The sequence below is a fragment of the Pinus tabuliformis genome, chromosome 9 (genome assembly GCF_031772625.1).
Source record: "Pinus tabuliformis cultivar Carrire ecotype Pingquan chromosome 9, CPIR1, whole genome shotgun sequence".
Taxonomy (NCBI): Eukaryota; Viridiplantae; Streptophyta; class Pinopsida; order Pinales; family Pinaceae; genus Pinus; species Pinus tabuliformis.
In genome coordinates this window covers 545427848-545450712 of record NC_142307.1, presented here as the reverse complement: position 1 = coordinate 545450712, position 22865 = coordinate 545427848, and the positions used below count along the sequence as shown (strand labels likewise).

Sequence of the window (22865 nt, the reverse complement as noted above, 5' to 3'; positions counted from 1 at the left end):
ATGAGTTGGAAAATTAGCTATGTGCATATCTTGATAAGATGGAAACCTGAGATTTGGGTTTTGTAGTTAGAGTGGAAGGCATTACTTTTGTAGTTTCAACTTTTCTATTTCTGGTATATAAGTGCACCTTATGTGCATTTTTCATAGGTCTCTCACGATAAATTATGTTATCTTTTACGACATCCGATCGAATTGGCACCCTCTTCATGCTTGAGAAAACTCTCCTATTCTGTTTCGGTTCTCCTAACACGCTCCTTAGCTCCCAATTCCTTGTTTAGTATTGCTAAAGGGCCCCTAAAACTCAAAATGGACATGCATTTTGGTGGAAGCATCTTGCACATTAAGACCTCTACAAAAGAGTCAATGTCATTGACACAATGTTTCAAAATAACTATAGCCCAATAATATCGTGAGCTAGTCCTAACACACTCTTCGACTCTTGAAAATGATGTGCATGATTCCACATACTCAGTTAATAAGGTGAACAAAAATCTTTGCTCACAGAGAAGATTACCATGAGCATTGACACCAACATAAATAATAATACATGATGGCTTATGGATTACTAACATAAGAAGTCCTAGTGTTGACACCAACACAAATAATAATACATGATGGCTTATAGATTACTGACCTAAGAAGTCCTATTTGGATGCCAGACATGGAAAATTACACTCAAGTCTAAAAGAATTTTTCCTCCAAAGTCTCTGAGAAATTTTCCCCTTTCAATTAGTTCAATCATGTAGATAGATAAGCCTACCAGGATGCTAAACTTGAAGGATTTTAGGATGTTCGGTGTTGTTCTATGCTAAGTTAGAAGAACGAGCCAAGGCCACTGCAATTCTTACTAGGCGAATTACACTTTCTTCTCGTGTTGCTTAGAAACCATCCTTGTTAATATATTGTCTTCATAATTATTTATAATAAGCGTGAAATGTATACTTCATTTTTAAAAGTCATTCTAGTATCTTCTGTCAGTCTCAAAGGTGGGTTTTGCACATGTTTAAACGAATTTCGTACTTAGGAGGAGTACTAGCCTCCCAAGATAGTGATGTGGCTCTACAGAGAAAATATTTGGTTATGTACGCTAATATATCTGCTAAGAATCTAACGTTGACTCTTTTCTTTGAGATGGGCATGATTTTACCTATCTTGGTGATAAGAGGGAGTGGCAGTCATGGTAATCATTGTTATTAAAAAATATAATAACACTGCTATTCTAGTGTGTACTAAGGCGTAACATTCCTTTTCATATGTTTTAATTGATCTTCACCATAGAGAGAATTTTAAAATTATAGGTAGTAGGATTTCTTCCCTATTTAAGTATGACACAATGGAAAACTATGATGTATATTTTGATCTAAAAGAGTTTTGGAGATATAAGTATGACACAATGGAAAACTATGATGTATATTTGATCTAAAAGAGTTTTGGAGACATAGGAGGATGATAGTAAGTTTTGAACATTATAATGACATGAGGTGGGTGATAGTCCATTGTGCCTTGGGGATCTAATTGTAAGACTTATGGTTTAAAAACTAATGTAATGGTTGATTGATATGAGAAAAATTATGTATAATTTTGCTATAATAATTTAAAATAACCGCAAAGTATTTTATTCTATAGTAGATGTTGGCTTGGGAAACTGAATAAAAGCATTGGCCTTCAAGTTGAATAAGCATGGAGACCACTTATATTGATGACAAAATCAATGTATGGAATATAAATTTATCCAAAAAAGCATTTATAGCAAAACTAGAGCCAGATATAGATGTTGCACACGTTCTTCCTAGGTATAGTCGTAGAGGTATACAAAAATAAACTTTTTGGGAGAAAATAGATTTAATCATCCTAGTAAGAAATGGTGGAGAATATGAAAATATTTGACCTAATTTTTCAAATTCCAAGGATTCCTATCACTCTCTTGGTAGCCTTGTACACCTTTTAAAAAAATGTAATGTTCTTCCAAGCATTCAAATTAAGTGATTGAGAGATACATAAGGAAACTCCTGGATTTGTTGAAGGATTAAGAGATACGTTGGAAACTAACTTAACAATTGTGAGTTATATTACATTTATTTCTAGATTGGTTTCCATTCCTCGAGTGAAGAGAAAAAAGCTTCCAAGCTTTTATCCTTTAAGAAGGTTTCTTCAAGATTGAGTTTATCTTTCTACATTGAAATTTTGATCCATAAGCTTGTATGTGGAAAAAATGAAAGCTTGGGATATTAATGATAAATATTGATTTTTCCTAACATTATTTACTTATTTTTTCCAGTCACTTTACAATTTTTAGTATAAGTTTATATTACATATTGGAGATATGTAACCCAAATATAACTACATATATATGTTAATCCAATATGTAGAAACACAAACAATAGGGTTGTATTGTAGTGTGTAATACACATGTATGCAATTAGATTACTTAAAAACACCACTAAGTTGCCTAGTTTTAGGATAATTCCCACCCCATAGTTGCTTATGGGAGAATCTTTCACATAGAGTTATACAAGTTATTTTCGAGTTTGAAGTTGTTTATGCGAGAATATTTCACATAGAGTTATACAATTTATTTTCCAGTTTGAAGTTGTTTATGCAAGAATCTTTCACATAGAGTTGTACAAACTATTTTCCAGTTTGAATGATTTGAGAAAATAGTTTGGCCAATTTGAGAAATATAACATTGAATGTATGTATAAAAAAGGTAATATCATCATAAGGTGAAATGTAATGCATGCATTACACATAATTTAAAAGATAGTTTTGTGGATCCCTTAAATACACCAATTTCCATTTTCTTTAAATACATAAGTTACATTGAAATGTGAGGTAAACACTTCCATGAATAATGAACAATTTATTAACATGATGGTATTGATTAGATGAGTTTATACTTAATTTTTCAAATCTATAATGGCAAATCATCATCATCAAAATCATTTATCACCTTAAAATAAACAAACACTTCAATTCATACAACATATGCCATGAAATTTATGTGTGCATGTGTACATTTAAAAAAAAATGGCACACTTTTCCTAGCATAAAATGACACTTTATTGACCCCATAAACATTTTTTCAACCATTATCTTTATATGACCAATCTTTAAAAACTCATAAGTTTGTTAAAATTTTACAACAAAATTATTTTTGTTTTATATGAACTAGAAGAACTTACAAAATGATATTTTGTTATATGAATTAGAATTATTTGTTTTTGTTTTTTATTTTGTTTCATATGAACTATAATAATTTATAAAATATCCTTTTCTTACATGAATTAGAATTATTTGTTTTTGTTTTCTATTTTTTATTATAGTAGCAAAACCTATCATAATTCAATTGTCAAAATAGCAGCGGGGACAATCATCATTGGTTGCTATATGTGAGTCTATTCACACTCATCATTGTTATTAAATGAAAATCACCCAACCTAAAATTACCTGCTAATGGGTCAGTAAGGAGCTATAGTTGACCTATTTCCTTACATCTGAAAAAAATTAAAAATAAAATCTTAAACAAACAAAGAGCAATTTTGTTCCTACTCAAGGCCCATAGAATTAGTTGAATTATTTGTTAGATGAATATGAATTAGAATTTCATAACGTAATAATACAAACACGTGTTCTAATAAAAACATATTATACATAATTTCACAATGAAGTTTTGTCGGGCAATACATCTCCGTATGATGACTTTGCCCCATAAAACATGGATTTATTTCTTAAAGAGGAAAGATGAAATGTTAAAATGATTTCATTCTTTCAAAGCGTTGGTGGAGAATCAAACATGAAAGAAGATTAAGATTAAGATGTTGAGAACTGATAATGGAACCAAATATGAATCTAATGAATTTAATGACTTTTGCAGAGAGACATGCATTAAGAGGGAGACAATTCTTCAGTTATATGGAAAGAACATTGTAGCATGGGAAAATTATGTTAAGGTCCTCAAATTTACAAATGTCTTCATCTTTGCGAGTGATGATCAACTCATATGATAAAACTTCCCAATGGGTGATATGCTTCGAAATTTGGATGCTTATCTCTTATCCCTGAAGTTGAAAATCCTTTATGCTCCAAAATTTGGATGCTTAACTCTTATCCCTGAAGTTGAAAATCCTCTGTGTTGGGGGAAACTCCATTAGAAACTTTGATGTCCTCCAAAATCAATTTCGTTAATATGGCTCATGCTAAAAGAGAAGGTTCATACTTGGGACATATTACAAAAAATATCCTTTCAGGGCCCCATAATTTGTTTGCTCTACAAATTGAATGCAAGATCAATATCTCACCTCTTCATAAATTGTCCTTTTACAAAGTAGGCTTGGATGGAAATCAAGTGCTCATGCCCCTAAGCCTTAGATTGGACTGGTGAAAATATTTCTCAGTGCTTAAAGCCTTGGATCTCAAGTCACGTCCTTAATACTCTCGAAGGATTTCCCCTGTGTGTCAGTTGGGGCATTTGGATTGAATGAAACACAACTTTCTTTGAAAACATTCCCCCTAATTTTGTCAAAGTTTCTTCTCAAAGTCTGGCTATCTCTACTTTCTCCAAATCTCCCCTCCCAATCCTATTGAAATTCTAACAGACTCTCCACGGGCATTCTTTGACAGTGCAAATCAAGGTTGTCGATCCACTGGAGGTGTTGGGGGAATACCGCACTTATCAAATTCTCACTCTGTCCTTTTATGCAAATGTTGGACGTGCTATGAACAATATTGTTGAACTATTTTCTCTTTATATCATTATCCTTTTAGCTATCTCCAAAAATGTCAGATTCATTCATATCTAAGGTGATTCTCAAGTGGTCATATGTTGGATGCAAAAGAAAGTAGAGCTAAGAACTTTCACACTATAACTGCTTATGGAAAAAACAAATCTAAAAATTACATTTTTCTCACATATCTCATTTGACCATATTTACAGGCACACAAATGAAGAAGTGGATAAACTATCAAAAAATGGATTGGATTTGGATAAAGTCACATGCATGGTCATCAAAGATAAAAAAGGCCACAAAACATGATTTATTGTTGACCCTTGGGTTTGATTGATTGATGAGGGATACTTACACTTCTTGGAACTCTCTACAGGAGTTCATTTCCAATTGCAAATATTTTTTTTTCACTTACTTCCTCATTTTGGATGGAAATATTGTTTGGTGGTTCCTACTACCATGATAGATTAAAATACAACTTTCCAAGATAGTCGACTATCTATATATATGCAGTTAACAAGTCTTTTTATTTTGGGGCACACTTGATGATGCTGATTTTTCATATTTTTGTATCGTTTTGATAGATGGCTATCAATCTTCTTAGCTCATAGAAGTTGTTTCCAAACAACTTAGCAGAGTTTTTGAACAATCTTTATGTGATTTTCTCATGAAAGGGCTATACGTCATACGAATGATTCGACATATAAAAATGTAAACTTTTTATCTTATATAATAGAAGTTGCAGTCTTTTTTCTTTAGAAAAAAGAGATTAAAACTTTAGTATTCCATGTGAGTTCTTGATTCCCTATTGTAAAAATGCTTGAATTTAGGTTAAAGATTTTTTTTTTTTTTTTTTGAAATCTAAGACACTAAACCTGAAAAGTACCTCTCATATACTCATTTAAAAACGAGGTTTCTTCTCTTCTATTTCCCTGTGCATTTATCCAATGACCTCTAGTGAATTTAATTTTGAAATAATGGAATTTTCAACAATTATCGACATTTAAACTTATGACCAAACCATTGAAACTTCTAAGAAATATATATAGGTTTGGAAAATCAATTGTTTTCCTGTATATCCCAAAATTCTACAAGAAAATCGATTTTTAATATTTACTTAGGAATAAATTGAATCATTTTAGGGCAATTATTATTATTTTTTAAAATAATTGAATCCTCTATCTCTAGTATGCAAAACAATTTCACTCAAAACCCTAATTTTGTTTTCTGAGGAGAAAATCAATTTATGGTTTGGCACAAATTGACTTCTGGGCACTATAGTGTAGTCATTTTTCAATCAAATTTTTCAAGCAAAATGTTGAAATGGAGTTCATTACAAAATCCATTGTCACTATGTTTTTCCTCTAATAAGTTACTATATCAAAACCCAAAGTGTATGAACTCATATTTCAAGTTGCTCCTAAACTCATGTTTTTGAACTCTTACCCAAAATAGAGGGTTTTAACAAGAATAAAACTTACCTTTGTATTTTCCTCCTCTATGATTAAATTCTGAATGTCTTCTTGTCGCTAATTCCTACACGAATTTCTTAAACATGTGCTCTATGGAATTAGGGTTTTATTATGACATTTTTGCACCTAGATTCACATGTTTTCAAAGGTGAATTAGACATCGTTTTTAGTGGCAAAAAAATGAGACTTTAACTTTTGTATATGAATGATTTTTTGAGAAAAATCCATGCATATTTTCATATCTGTTGTAGACAATACAAATTGATCTTTCCAGCGTGTTTCACCTGTCTCGATTTCAAGTATTTCTCGTTTTTTTCATGCCTCAGTTGGATTGCATTAAAACTTGATATATCTCAAAACATATGATAGAGTTCACATGTGTTTTCTTTGAAAACAATGCCTATGTACAATGACACTCTACTATATTGCTGAATTTGAAGCTGTGAATTTTGTCGTGCTGCTTCCACATATTTAATAGAGAATATGTTTTCTCCTTTTAACCATAGAACATACAATTTTCAACTCCTTTGAAAGCAATGTTTGCAACCTCAATTTCTCATGTGAAATTCGAGTATGAACAAAGGTTGAAATACTCACATTACTTCCAAATGAAGACCAATTCAAACTTCAAACAATTGCCTTTGAATTTCACTAGATTTCCCTTTGCCTCAAGAGAATCCTCACATATTTAAGAAAAATGCAACATAATGTTTTGAAAAACTTGAAAAATATGGCCATTAAGCCCCTCAAATCATGACTTTACTAACTCTGATCTCAAATTTTCCACTTGAGACCTTGTAACTATTTTGACTATATCATTTTCGTTTGAATTCCAAATTGAAAAATGCAGAATGGGTTAGAAACCATATTTCAAGGTCTAGTTTGCATAGAAACATGTATGAATAATGAACCCATATAGTTCTTCAAAATAATATTTCAAGCTGCATTTTGCTATAAAATGCTCTCAAAATGCATATTGAGCAATGATTGAATGCTTATTCATGCAAGATTGAACCAACTTAATGTACACAAATTTTCTTAATATTTTAATTATTTAATTTATTTTTTTATACTACCTTACACTATTTTAGGAAAAACAAAGTCATTTCTTCAAGGACACGAGAATTTCCAAAGCATCCATTGTGTAACAAGATCATAAGTAAACTTATATCCAAATTTGAAAAACATACCTTAATGAATGCTTGGACAGGAGATATCAAATGATAATATAGACTTAATTCCAATAAATTTCGAGGGATGGAATTGTATTGTGGCCTAATGATAGTTTGGAACCAAGTTTTGACATAATTTTTGTCTTTTTGGCTATCCTTAACTGTGATACTGTAAAGTTCTTCTCAAAGTTTTTCATTGTAATCCTGAATGCAAAAAGAATCTTGTGACAAACATGCAAGAAATTCTTCAATTTTTGGGTCTAGGTTTTAATATTCATCGGATGTGATCCGTGACTCCTTGGTGTCCTTACAAGGATAACTAGAAGAAACTTCAAGGTTTTCTCTTTTGGACCCTTTTCATCGATCCTTTGTTCCTATTATTTCTTTTGAAATGAAGATTCATCTCTAATTTCTTGTCTTGCAAATCAATTAGTGGTTGTTTTTTTGTTTTTAGTGCTTGAGGTTTGTTATAGGCCATTTTGTTGCATCTGGTCAATAGACCTACAAAATTGATCAATCAACATCCATGAACACCTTGTCATCATCCTTACACAAAGCCCTAAGCATGACTCCCAAATACCTGAGTTTTTGACCTTGACTGTTTCATTCTAGTGCTTTTAAGGCACAGTGCACCTTGGCCCTTTAGGGACCTGTGTTCAGCAACAGGTTACTCAGTTCTGCACCTGCTTTAATCAAAGCAAGTTGACCCTTGTTGGGGGTGCGATGATTCTAGAAATTCAGGAAAAATAAAAAGAATCCTGAAGCTTCCTCTTCTAGAAGCTTCCATGTAAAGGCCATTAAAGCAGATTCATGAACCTATAAGTAATTTCTTGAAATTTTTTATTTTATTTTATTATTTTTTTTAATTTTTAATTTTATTTTATTTTATATTTTTACAGAATTAACTAGCAGAATTAATGAAGGTACTTACCTGTGCACTTGCGCTTGTTGATGTCTTCTGCAGCTCTGTTATGGTTACCAAAACACTGAAACCACCCAGCCAAACTGAGCAGAACCTCGTTGCTCAGTCCAGTAAGCTTCTGAGTCAAAGCAGACTGTTCCCCCGTGCCCAGAACCTCAAAACAATCCGCGCTCTTCCTTCCTGTGGATAATTTTAGATTCTGTCCCTCTTCCTCCTTTAGTTCTCATGTTCTCCTCTTCCTCCCCCTTCAGTTCTCCCATTCTTGGTTTGTAAACTAATTCTTAGCGGTGGTTGTCCTTCCTCTAGCACCCACCGCTTCCTTTCCTCACGACACCCTTCCCATCTCGTGTCAAAATATATTGATTTTTAATTAACTTTCCTTTTTATGATTTTATTTTAATATAAAGATTAGACTTATATTAAAATACTTTATTATTAGTTTATTTTTATTATTTTATTAATTTGATTAATATAATTTATTTATTAACATTTATTTGATATTATTTCTATAAATAGGTCATTACATACACTCCCCCTTTCAGAAAACTTCGTCCCGAAGTTAGAGTTTTATCTTATATGAATATTCATGATAGTGCTTAGGATTATGTATTGAGGTTAAATTCTTACTTAATGTAAGAGCACTATAAATTTTGGTGGTTTGAATACTTTAGGTTTATGACTTTAATGATCATGTTTTATTTCATTAGGTCCCCCAGCTATTACAAAATCATCATATCCTTCCTAATCTCTTCCGCTCCCATCCTATAGGTCCTCTACTGGAGTATGCCATGGCGTCAGTTATACTGACCCTACCATTCATAAAATCTAAGGATGACAACGTTGGTTATACCGACCTGATTCCCAGTAGGCATCCGACAATCATCATCACATGTCTAGGGGAGCATGACTCGCACAGTCCTCTCATGACTCCAGGGTTCGGAGGATAAACGGTGGGCAACACCTCTACCCCTCTCAATAGAATTAGGGTTAATACCTTATCATAGAATCTCTTTGAGCCTTAATTGTTCTGAGATTCTGTCATCACGTGGTCATTTTGGTAACCGATATTATCTGCAATCATAAACACTTGTCCATGCATTTATAAAATGTGCATTAACATATTCAAAAACAAATAGCTTATGTATAATTTACACATGTCAACTATAATATAACATACTTTGTCATATTCTATTCATGTCATTGACTTTCATATTAAAATGTAATTATTCTTTGATTTCTATCTCATTAATCATATTGATACACATAAATAAAACATAATTATAATATCTTAATTCCCATCAGAATCAAAATCACTTAAATATTTTAAACTTTACTATGACAACTATAATTTAGTAAGATCAATAACATATTCCATCTTGGTATCCATGTACCAACGGAATTTAAACAGATATTATGTCATAAAAATTTACATTTATATATGATCATTCAAAATGGTTCTGAACTTCTGATTTACAGTAAAGTAAATATATACAAAACATAGTTTAAAGTTCTTCAAAATTGACACAGATTAGGGTATTTTTGACATATGTTCTCCGTATCTTCCCAAGTAGCTTATCTAGGGCTATATTTGTCCCACTGGACCTTAACTTGGTCTACTAGACAATTTCTGAGTTGTCGAACTCTACGTTCCAGTATACATAATGGTTCGACCGATATTATTCCTTCGTCCGAAACCTGCAGTTTCTTCCATTGAGGTTATGAGATTGATCAGCTATATAATGTCTTAATACAAATACATGAAATACATTATGAATTTTATGCAAGTGAGGTGGCAGTGCAAGGCGATAGGCGACAGGTCCAACTCTTTCCATGACTTTAAATGGTCCAATAAATCGGGGTGACAACTTTGCCCCTTTTCCGAATCGAATAGTGCTTTTATTCGGTTTGATGCGGATGAAAACCTGATCCCCTACTTCATACTTCCTATCAGTTCTGTGAGCATCAACATAACTCTTTTGTCTATCCTGTGCTTCTTTTAATCGTTGCCTAATTTGTCTTACCTGCTCTTCCATTTCTTGGATTAATTCTGGTCCTATTATCACTCGATCTTCTAACCTGTCCCAACTTAACGGTGTTCTGCAAGGTCTGTCGTATAATGCTTCAAATGAAGGCATTCCAATCGAACTGTGGTAACTGTTATTGTATGCGAATTCGACTAAGGATAAGTACTTTTCCCAGTGTGATTGCTGATCCATAACATACATTCTCAACATATCTTCAAGTACTTGATTTACCCTTTCTGTTTGCCCATCGGTTTCAGGGTGATAAGCTGTGCTCAAATTTAGTTGAGTTCCTAAGGCTGACTGCATGCAAGTCCAAAATCTTGAAGTGAATCGTGAATCTCTATCGGATATAATCTTCTTAGGTACTCCATGAAATCTGATAATTTCATTTATGAATACTCGAGCTACGTCAACAACTTCGTAAGTATCTCTTACAGGAATGAAATGTGCGCTTTTCGTTAATTTATCCACTACTACCAGAATGGCATTGTGTCTTTGAGAAGTAAGAGGTAGTCCAGTGATGAAATCCATAGAAATGATCTCCCATTTGGTCATAGGAATGTCGTGAGGTTGTAAGAGACCCGCTGGATGACAATGATCTGCTTTTACTTGTTGACATTCCAAACATTTTGCAACAAATTGAACGATATCTTGTTTCATGCCCGACTAGAAAAAGAGTTTCTTGGTATCTGAATACATTTTCCTTACTCCAGGATGTGCACAATACACTACTCTGTGGGCTTCCTTAAGGATAGTGTCTCGAAGATCCTTATTATCAGGAATATACATCCTTCCATGGAATCGTAAGATTCCATCATCTTCTAGTTTGAATATCCTTCAAACTTAGATTCTTTTGGATGTTTACCTTCAAGACTAGATCTCACCTTTAAATACCAACTAGCTTTTATGAGATATTCTAGTAGTCATTGCCTTAAGTCTACTTTGATAGGTATGAGAGAGAATATCCATGGTCTTTTGCTTAAAGCATCTGCTACTACATTTTCTTTTCCCTTAATCAGGGAAGATTTTAAGAACCCCCCTAAATTTATAAATATAATAAATGGGCGAATCTCCATGGTATATAGGAAAAATGGAAGGCGATTTTATCAATAATATAATATGTATATATAATTTTTTGGCGAATCTCTCACCAGGCATGGCGAATATTTTACTCAATTATAAAATCTTGTAAGATCTTGGCGAGTCTTTCACTAAATAATAAAACTTTGTAAAGTCCTAGTGAATCTTAGCATAGGCTACATGCTGGTTTAATTCCCCCATTTAAATAGGCTACATTCCAGGTGAATACCATGGGTCAATACCATGTGCCATTTTGGTGAATACCATGGGTCAATACCATGTGCCATTTTTATTTTTATTAATTCTAATATTAGGGTTAATAATGGTTTTTTGCATGGTATTAATAACAATCTAGTCCATGGTATTTGTCCCATAGTATTTTGGCCATAGGTTTCACCTAAATAGAACCCATTTTTTGAGTGTTCTTAAATATAAGGTGACTTATGGAGTAAATATAAAAAAATGTTTTATTTGTTTACCATACCTCTCGTTTATTTATATTTTTATTAATTTACCATACCTCTTTTACAAATATGGTATTTGGCCCATAGGATTCACTTAAATAAAACCTATTTCTTGAGCCTTCATAAATAGAACGAGGGTTATGGACTAAATATAAAAACAGGTTTTATTTATTTACGATAAGCCTAGTTTATTTATATTTTTATTTATTTACCATACCTTTTGAGTAAGTATAAAAAGACGTTTTATTTATTTACCATACCTCCACTTTACTTATATTTTTATTTGTTTACTCCCTTACATGTATATAAGGTGACTTATGGAGTAAATATAAAAAAAAGTTTTATTTATTTACCATACCTCTCATTTATTTATATTTTTATTAATTTACCATGCCTCTTTTATAAATATGGAATTTGGCCCATAGGATTCACTTAAATAAAACCTATTCTTGAAAATGGGCGAATGGATTCACTTAAATAAAACCTATTCTTGAAAATGGGCGAATGGAAGGTTGTAAGTCCTAATTTCAAGGGCTAAATTTACCTTTTTTACCCTCTCCCTTAAAATAAGGTGGGCTATTTGAGGTGATTTGTAAAAATGTACTATGATACAAAATATTCGCCCACTAAAAATTTAAAACCCCTTAATTTCGCCAAAGGGCGAACATTCGCCACTAAAATTATCCTTGCCCTTAATATATGATATTTGAAAGTCATATTCACTTAGGAATTCACTCCATCGTCTTTGTATAGCATTTAAGTCTCTTTGGCTGAACAAATATTGTAGACTTTGATGGTTGCTTTTAAGTGTAAAACTTCGCCCCACTAGATAATGTCTCCAGATCTTTAGAGATAGTAATAAAGTGGCTCACTCTAAATCGTGAGTAGCATAAAGTTCTTCATGAGGTTTTAACTTCCTGGAGGCATATGCTATTACTCCTCTAGCCTGCATCAATACTGCACCCAACCCTTGTTTGGATGCATCAGTACATACCGTAAAATCTTTGTCCATATCAGGGACTCTTAAGATTGGTGCACTGGTCAGTAGTCTTTTGAGTTCAGAGAATGCTTTATTACATTCCTCAGTCCATTCATACTTAACACCTTTATGTTGAAGGGTTGTAATCAGCTTTGCAATTTTGGAGAATCCCTCCATAAATCTTCAGTAATAACCGGCTAAACCCATAAAGCTTCGTACTTTATGTGTGTTTTTCGGTATTGGCCATTCCATGATTGCTTTTACCTTCTTAGGGTCTACTGAAATCCCTTCACCTAATATTATATGACCTAAGTAATGAATCTTTTCCTGAAAGAATGAACACTTGGATAATTTTCCCTACAACTGATGTTTTCTAAGGCAGGACAATACTATTCGTAAATGATCTTCATGCTCTTTCTTATTCTTGGAATAGATGAGAATATCATCTAAAAAGACTTGTACAAATTGATCAAGATGTTCACGGAAAAAACTATTCATAAGATTCATGAATACTGCTGGAGCATTTGTTAATCCAAATGGTACCACAATAAATTCATAATGTCCAAAACGTGTTCGGAATGCAGTCTTAGAAATATCGCTTTCAGAAATCCTTAGCTGATGATAGCCTGATCGAAGATCAATTTTTGAAAAGACAACAACTCCTTTCATTTGATAAAAAAGATCATCGATTCGAGGCATAGGATATCAATTCTTTACTGTAGCTCGATTCAAGTCTCGATAATCTATGCATAATATTAAGGATCCATCTTTCTTCTTGACAAAAATTACAGGAGCACCCCAAGGTGATATATTGGGTCGAATATGTCCTATATCCAATAGTTCCTTCAATTGAATTTGCAATTCTTGAAGTTCTGGAGCCGTCATTCTATAAGGTGTTTTAGAGATTGGTTGAGTACTAGGTTTCAATTCAATAGTGAGGTCTAGCTCTCTTATAGGGGGTAATCTTGGTAGTTCCTTTGGAAATACATCCGGAAATTCGGCTAACATCGGATATTGTTCTAAGGATGGTCCTTTTTCTTTACTTCTTGAATTACATATGCCTGACAACCTTTTCTTAAGCAACGCTTCATTTTCATTGCTGATATGTAGCGTAAAGATACTTTTCTCGATCGCTTCTCCTTCATCATTTATACCTAGAATTCTTTTCCATAATAGTCTACCCAAGCTAGATGAGCTTCTGGCCAGTCCATACCTATGACAAGATCATAAGTTCCTAAGGTCGTGACATAAACTTTCAATTTAGTAGTACAAACCCTTAGGTCAATTTTACATTAATCCACACTTAATTCTACGGATTGGAGTTCTCCTGAGGCCATTTCTACCCGTCTGAAATCATTTTGTCTGTGAGCTGCCAAACCACATTTGTTTAATGCATATGATGAAAATGAAACTATCTGTGGCACCAGTATCAAATAAGCTTTTGAGTTTTATACCATTAATATTACCTGAAGATTCCACTACGGTGGATTGATGTGCTACTTGGTCGTTGTTGATTACGGCATGAATTCTATGATTACCTTGATTATTTGACATTGGTTCCTTTCCAGTCCTATGCATTACACTTGATGAAGCTTCTGGACAATCACGTTGAAAATGCGGTCCTCGACATCCCCAGTAGTTAACCTGCTTTGGTCCTCTTGAATCAGGACGTGGATTTCTAGATGAAGAGCTTCGTCCTCTCATGCTGTTTCCTCTTGAATTTCTTCCTATATTAGTAGTTCCACAAGATTTCCATGGACTGGTGTTGGATGATTCAGTGGCTATAGTATTAATTTCTATGGGAGCTCTTGTTCCTACATTTCTTGGGGTAAATCTATTACCATAAGGTGGCCTTGAGCTACCTCCTTTGAATGAATTTCGGGGAACCTTTCTAGGAAATCCTGATTGTACAGGTTCTGCTGGCCCTACATCCTTTTGGATTCCTAGATGTTCTTCTGCATAACGGCCACATTCTACTGCCTCAATTACTGATGATGGTTTCCACATGTTCACCAAGGCCCTGATGTGAGGATTTAATCCAAATATGAAGCGTTCAACCTGACATTCATCAGAATCTGTAGTGAATGTATTTCACAAGTTCCATAAACCTTTTCTCGTATTCCTCGACTGTTTTATTACCTTGAACTAATGTATGAAAGGCTCTGGCTTGTTATTGTTGAAAATATGGAGGCAAATACTTTGCGCGGAAATTTTCCTTGAACAATTCCCAAGGAACATTATCCGTTGTAAGGTGTAGTTGTTTTTCCAGATTTCCCCACCAAATCAAGGCACTTTCTTTTAATTGAAATACAACAATTTTTGTTTTTGCAAAAGAAGAATATTCTCTTAATTTAAAGCATCTGTTCTTTCCTTCTAACCATGCCTCAGCACGTTCTCCAGCTCGACCTCCTGAAAATTCTGGGAGTTTAATTTTCTGAAGCTCCCTAGAAATATCTTCCATTGATCTTTTATATCCAAAATTCTTTGGTTCCGCTGAATTGGTGGTTAAGGGTTGACCCTTTTAATGTTTCCAATAAGGCTTCCAATGAGTTCATTATTATCGTCAACTCCGGTGCTGGAGCGGTTGGTGTTGATGGTGGTGGTGGTGATGGAGATGGTGATGACGATGGTGGTGGCATTAATGATGGTGATGCTACCTGGTCACGTCGTCGTCGTTCATATGTCCTTACCATCGTAATGATTCCTGTGTATATAAAGGAAATTTGTAAAAATTTAAGGCATTTATTCAGATTTAACATATATTTTGCAATTTCGCATTTTCAAACGGGTATAGTTTTTGCTATTTTTATCTGCTAGGCAGATCTTAGTGATACCGAGGTCAAGGAGGGTGCTCTCGTGACCTCCTTGTCCTAATGCAAGGTATTCTATCCTAATGCAATAGGATATAATCAAACCAACGTATATCTAAGCTAATCAAATCAAGTTATGCTAATGAAATTTAAGTATGTCTAATCAATGTAAATTTTGATAACTAGTATCTAATCAAAGCCTAAAACAAATAACTAGGAACTAGTAACTAGTAACTAGTGACTAGTAACTAGTAACTAGTGACTAGTAACTCGTATTAAATTAGTATTTAACTAATATTTATGTTAACTATAATATCTACTCAAATACTTCAACCAATGACTAATTTATGATCCTTAAACACATTTAAACCTTTAGCAAGTGATGTATTCCATTGATGCAAAATTTAACAAGTATGACTGTCATGCAATAGTAAAAGAATATGTCCACTATGCTTATTTCCATACATCAGATAACCAACTGATAAAACTACATTAAGACAACATTAATATATCGAGAAAATGAGTATTACAGTCGTAAAATAATCAGGAAAGAACACCTAGAAACAACAGTTCAAAACTAACTTTTAAATCTTATCTACATGATGTTAGAGAAGCTATTTTATAAGCGGGTTAAAATCTGAATGTACGAGATGCAATTAGTGAATAAAAACATAGAAAATATGATAAAAATTTATGAAACACCGATTATTCACCAGGATAATGCACAACAAGAATAGTGTGTATTAGCTCAAGAGATGGGGGGACTCCACAACTCAAGCAATCACACTTAACTTAAAACTACAAGTTGAAACTTCAAAAGCACTTAATGAGTTGATGAAAATAACTAATAATAGGTATGCAATCTAACTCCAAGCTCTTAAGTTGAAATATAAGTTTTCAAACTAATAACACATCTTGACAAGCCAATTTTTCTTACATTTATAGGAAAAATTTAACAACAAATCCAAAAAGATTGTCTTGGGTTGGCTACAACCTATTCTAAGAGAAAGATCTAATCCATTTGACCTTGTTAGATCTGAGACTTTTGTGATCCATAATGTAGAAAAATGTCCTGAGGATGAACCACATTAGTTGGTTTGAAATGTCGACCATTTGACCTTGCTTGCCACTTAAATCATGGATCCAATCTTCAAAACTCAGATCTAGGCATTTTTGGCAAATTGTGCTAAGACTTTGCTTCCATAGTGTTTGTGTTGATCGGGCATCTTGAGGTAGTTTTAACTCGAACGAATAGGTATATCACCATATTGGGATGCCTAAGAGAAAAACCCATGTCTCCATTTTTACCTAGCTCACCTCGAAATATGACAACAAATGATGATTTACGAAATCAAATAAAATCTACAATTTTCATTAATAATGCAATTAATTACACGACATTTTTAAAATTAAAAATTCAATGAAATTACCTTAGAGAGTGTTGATATTATAAAAAATGGGAGAATATTGTCACAAATGATGGAATATGTCTTTTTAAGGCTAAATAAGTAAAAAACCATAGAAAAAATTATGTCATAAAAGAGGATAGATAGTTCCAATTAGACCTCACATTGTTTGGGATAAGAGACTCATTTGAATTATGACTCAATGATAATTCTTGGTTTTTCAAGAATGTTGATGATTTACGAAATCCAATAAAATCTACAATTTTCATTAATAATGCAATTAATTACACAACATTTTTAAAATTAAAAATTCAATGAAAATACCTTAGAGAGTGTTGATATTATAAAAAATGGGAGAATATTGTCATAAATGATGGAATATGTCTTTTTAAGGCTAAATAAGTAAAAAACCATAGCAAAAATTATGTCATAAAAGAGGATAGATAGTTCCAATTAGACCTCACATTGTTTAGGATAAGAGACTCATTTGAATTATGACTCAGTAATAATTGGTAACCATCACAATAGTGAGGTGCACTGATTAAGCTAACAACTAATCTTAATGTAGGAATGCAACTATTCTAACCTATCTAAAGGGAAATAAAGATAAGACAATGGAAGTGAAAAGAGAAAAACAACGTAGATGCACATTGAAGGAAATAGTTAATTGATATCCTAGATAACATTGCATGCTTAACTTATTAGAACAAAATACGTAATAGTCAGATTTAGAACCAATAAGTACTTAATATAGAAATCAATAGAAGTAAAACTGGAAATGAGAAATTATAGACCAATTCATAGATTCCTATAAGAACTAGTAATAATACATCTCACAAAAACATGCATAAATGAATTGCTTAAGAGTAGTCGGAAACAAAGACACCATTTATATGGAATGAAGCTTCAACAATGGCTTTCAAGGTTTCTTTATATTAATTATCCAAAAAAAATATAGAGTTACCAGCTTCCAATCTCTGGTATGCAAGTTATATCAACAAATTTTAAAAAATTGCAACCCACTTACTGAGAATTTAAAACATTTATAGGTTGAGTTAGTAACTTCCTCTCGTGACTATTGGACTTCTCTAAGATTATTTACAACTTTTTAGCCTCCCATTATTTACAAATATGATAAGGGAAATTTAATCAGATAATTGTGTCCATCTAATTGGATCCTTAATTGAGAGTTTTTTAATGCCTTGAATACATGCCACCTGGTCTTCACAACATGATTTAACCATCATGAATATACTCAGTAGTAGGCTCTCGGTGATGACATGGCATTTTCATGTGGCTTGGTAGGTAACTAGGACATTCCTTTTTAGTAGGATCAAATATGGATTCAACATTGCTTGTTGCCTGAATAAATCTTAAGATCAACTCCTTTGTTTCTACATTCAACTCATAGATGCCAACCCATACGCCTTTAACTCTCTGTATTGTGCTATCAGAGAAATTCCACATCGCAACTTCACAATAGTACAATGTTCTTGCCAGGGGCCAATCTTCCTTTGCTACACTCTGCACGCTTGGCTCTATGGATTTACATGACCAAGAGGCTACCCAATATTGGAAGCTCCCTCCATAGGAACATTTTCAAAGACCAACTGTTCTGAAGTTCCGATATCCTAATCCTCCAATTTTCGAGCTCCTTTTGCTTAGCCCTTACCGCACTTCTCACCATAGGACTGCTACCTGTGATCTGTCGCTTAGCATTAAGGTGCTAAGCCTTCAACTCTTGACGATGGCCATTCTTCCTTTGTCAACTGCTCTAAGCCCTTGGTTATTTAACCTCTCACGACAATGCACCAACCCATTATCGGGAGCCCTTCTATATCGTATCTTTTCCAAACTCCAACTGTTCTAAAGTTCTGATGTCTTCAACCTCCGATTTCCCACTTTCGATATGACATCATCACCCCACATGATGACTCCTTAGTGGTGACACGTGTCACCAGGTTTTGACCCATTAGTGTACCCAAAAAGGTTGATATGCCTGCCACATGTCTTGTCGCACTGCCACGTCATGCAGCCGGTAGCTGCCACTGTACCTTATCAGATCCAATCAGATGCTGCCATGTGTCCTTATCAAAGCCAACGAGACGCTGCCATGTGTCCTTATCAGCATCAATCACATGCGACCATGTGTCCTGCTAGAGGAGAAAGAGGAAGACTCGCCAACCTTAGTTTGCACCGAAATCCTTTGTTAATTCTCTTTTGGAATTCCTCAACGCTCATAAAGGCTTATCGATACTTATTGATATTGCAATATTTTAAAGGTTCCTCACTTGACAGAGTTTCGATATTGCTATCTCTGATATGTCAATGTTCTGATACATCAATCTTCGGGATCTCGATATCCTCAAACCTCCAATATAGCCCGCTCCAATGTATTGCACCTCCGATATTCTGATATCGTCAATATGCCGACCTCCAACATTCCAATGCGTCGATACGCTGATCTCCAGGGTTCGGATCTCATCAATGCGCCGATATGCTGACCTTGGATCGTCGATGTGCCGATACACCGACCTCTAATTTCCGATGCATCGATATGCTAACATCCAATATTTTGATCTCTGATATGTTGGACCTCCGATATTCCAGCCTTCTTAGAACTTTAAGTCTGTGATCATCGACAAGCCATAACTTTTGATCCAAGAGTCCATTTTTAGACTTTCACATATCGTTGGAAAGCTCTTCTAGAGCACTTTCCAATGGAGAGGGCTTGATATAGGTTTTGATCCCATATGCTACCTCTAATATGGCTCCAAACTATTTGCCATTATTCCGCTCCTCTCCAGACAACTGAACTCACAACCACCAAGTTGATCCTCTACATGAAGCCTGCAACTACCATGGACTTCCATCTGGTCCATCACTGTAATCATCATTTGATGGCTTCTCCAATAAGCTTGCTACTATGATGATTTTATTCATGAAGCCTACACCTATCATGAGATTCCTCCTCGGCCATGACTGCCAACATTTGTTGCACCAAACATCTAAGCTAGTCTAGTTAACATCAATGCCAAAACTCTTGCCAACAGTTAGGTAATGCTCCTACCAATAGTTAGGCACTGCTCCTGCCAACAGTTAGGCAATGTCAACTGCCCAACACATCTCACTAGCATGAATGTTTACATCAATGCAAACACACATGCAGATGCCTTCACTAGACCACTGGCCATCCAGACAATGCCAACTATTGAACACAAGGTTAACTGTTTGATGATATACACACATAATAATAAGTAACAAAGATAATAAGTAAAAAGACATCACAAGTAGTTAAGTAAAGAGAAATCACTCTAATCATTTCCCTATAGATTTCTCAACATGGATAACCCAAAAAGCAATGATCCAACTTGTATACACATTTATAATATTTTTATTAGTACAAAAACATGAAATTCAACCAAAATAAGACAACAAATTTCACATTTAAACACAAATTAACTTGAGACATGATACCTAAAAGGGGGTGATGCATGGTAGTGTTGACATTACCATACTTGATTGTAAGGTACACCAAATGAGTAAGATGCTACTATTACTGCATTGCATTATAAATTGATACAAATTTACAAACATCATATAACTAAAAAAAAAAATAGTATATATATATATATATATATATATATATATAGAAGAAGAAGAACATAGAGATAGTTTAGTGGCCTCTATCAACCCAAAACAAATCTACCTATTTCTTAAGCATTTGTGAAGGTCACATGAATAACTAGTCTATCCATGATCCCTCTCTTGGCAAGTCTCTACTATAGGGATTGAGGGCCCAACCCCTCTTTAACATCACCTATAGGTTGGTCCTAACATGATAATGGTATAAAATTGTTGTGTTGCACCAAGCTATAGGTCATAGTGGATAAGAATGCTACATCTTGCTAATGCTTTCTATCAAGGGATGATATTAGACAAAGGGGGTTAGGTCTTTACTTAAGTGTACAAGACCTAACAATGGATCTTGTATAGAATTTTCTCTATCTTTTGTGGACCCATGACCCACCCACTGGAATTAATCAATGTTAAAGTAGTTAATGTTTATATGAACAATCTTAATAAGTTCATAATTTTGTTTTATATAAATGAAAATAATCTAATTTAGAAATACATAATTTTTTTTTTGTTATTGACTAAAATAATTTACAACATAGTTTTTTATTGTATAAATTAGAATTATTAACCTTTTATTTTAAACATTAGAATTATGTGTTATAAGATTAGAATTAGATTCTCACAAGATCATAATACGACCCAAGCAATCTAATAAAAAAAGTATTAATGGGTGTCTCTATGTTGAAATAGGACTTCCCGGGTCTTAATTTTTATGTTCATCACCGTGATCGCGAAGATATTTTGCTGTCATTTCTTCATTCTTGTCACAGGCCAAAAAGGCTTCTATAACACGGGCAGGCTCAAAGCCCATGGCTGTGAGACGCTCAGTTGCCTCACGTTCCTCTGGAGTTAGGTTGATAGCTTCGCCTTGAACAGGTTGAGTAACTAGGCGAAGAATATCAGCCTGGTGATCTTGAATAATTTCCATCACTCGAGGATACTTTTTGCCCAATCTCTGCATCATGGGCAGCAATATTTCAGGGTTGGCCTGCACATATGGCCTCAGAGCTTGGAAGTGTGGGCTACTCCGTAAAATGTCAATAACCTCAATAACGACCTGAGCATTGGTCAAAGCCCCAGATCCGCTTCGCATCGTGTTGGGGAGACCCTGTGGCAAAATATCTGACTGGCCTGCATTATGCCCAGCCTGAGCGGTGACCGATGGCCTAGCTACAGTAGTAGACAAACTGGGGACACCCTGGGGGAAAAGATCTAAAGGAACTTCATTAGGGCTAGCCCCACCTGTGGCCGTCGCGGTTATGGGCTGAGTTGAAGCTTCTTGATTATATGCATTTGCATCTGCCTTGGTTATTCCAACAGTGTGTGTAGTGGTTGTGGTTGCAGGAGGTGAAGATGGGAGCTGAGCTCCAGAAGCCGGTGGGGTCTGGTGTGTTCCAGCTGTTGGTGCCTTAGATTTCGAGAGCGTAACTACGAGGGAAATATTGTGAGTAACTTTGTTTTCTTCGAGAGTGGTTTCATCGTTGAGCACCTTTCCCTTATAAATCAGTAACTGCTGTTCGCTTGGAAAAGATTGTGGTCCTTGAAGTCGCTCTATTTGTTTCTTAAGAGTTACAACTTTATCAGTGGGTTGCACCTCGATGTGGAACTGCTGTCCCTTCAAAGTTTTGATCAAAACCTTCATTTTCGCTACCCCTGTCAGATTCCAGAGACGACCTGAATCTTAAATCCCTCCCGACGGAACAAAAAAATATCGGCACACGAAGCAGAGAGGGGCCCGAGATGGCAATCAAATATTGATGTGCATTATCATATCGCTGAATTACAAAACGTTTATATAAATAAATGGTGAGATGTGATGTTTTGATAAAAGGTGACTTTTCATAATTATAACGTTGTAATAATAAACTTATAACGTTGTAAAAATAAACTTATTTAGGTACGTGTAGTTTAAGGCAATGTCACATGGTTCAGGTTCGAGTTCGGATTTGACAATGATTAGGTTCGGATTGAGTTCGAATGTTTTGATGAGGTTCATCATTAGGTTCGTCTATATATATTAATTTAAAATGAATTATACGATAAAATAGTAAGAAATCAACATCAGTAAACATCAAAAATGCTATCACAGACATGGAAACTGCAAGGATAAATTACAAGCTTGAGTTGCGACAGGAAGTTATGAGTTTTGATCTATGGACTTGGTCAATGGCTA

General features: G+C 34.2%; 1 pseudogene; it reads right to left on the bottom strand.

Moving 5' to 3' along the window:
• Window positions 1-21395: 21395 nt before the first annotated feature.
• LOC149149674 (ubiquitin receptor RAD23c pseudogene) lies at window positions 21396-22334 on the bottom strand (annotated as a pseudogene).
• Window positions 22335-22865: the final 531 nt, after the last annotated feature.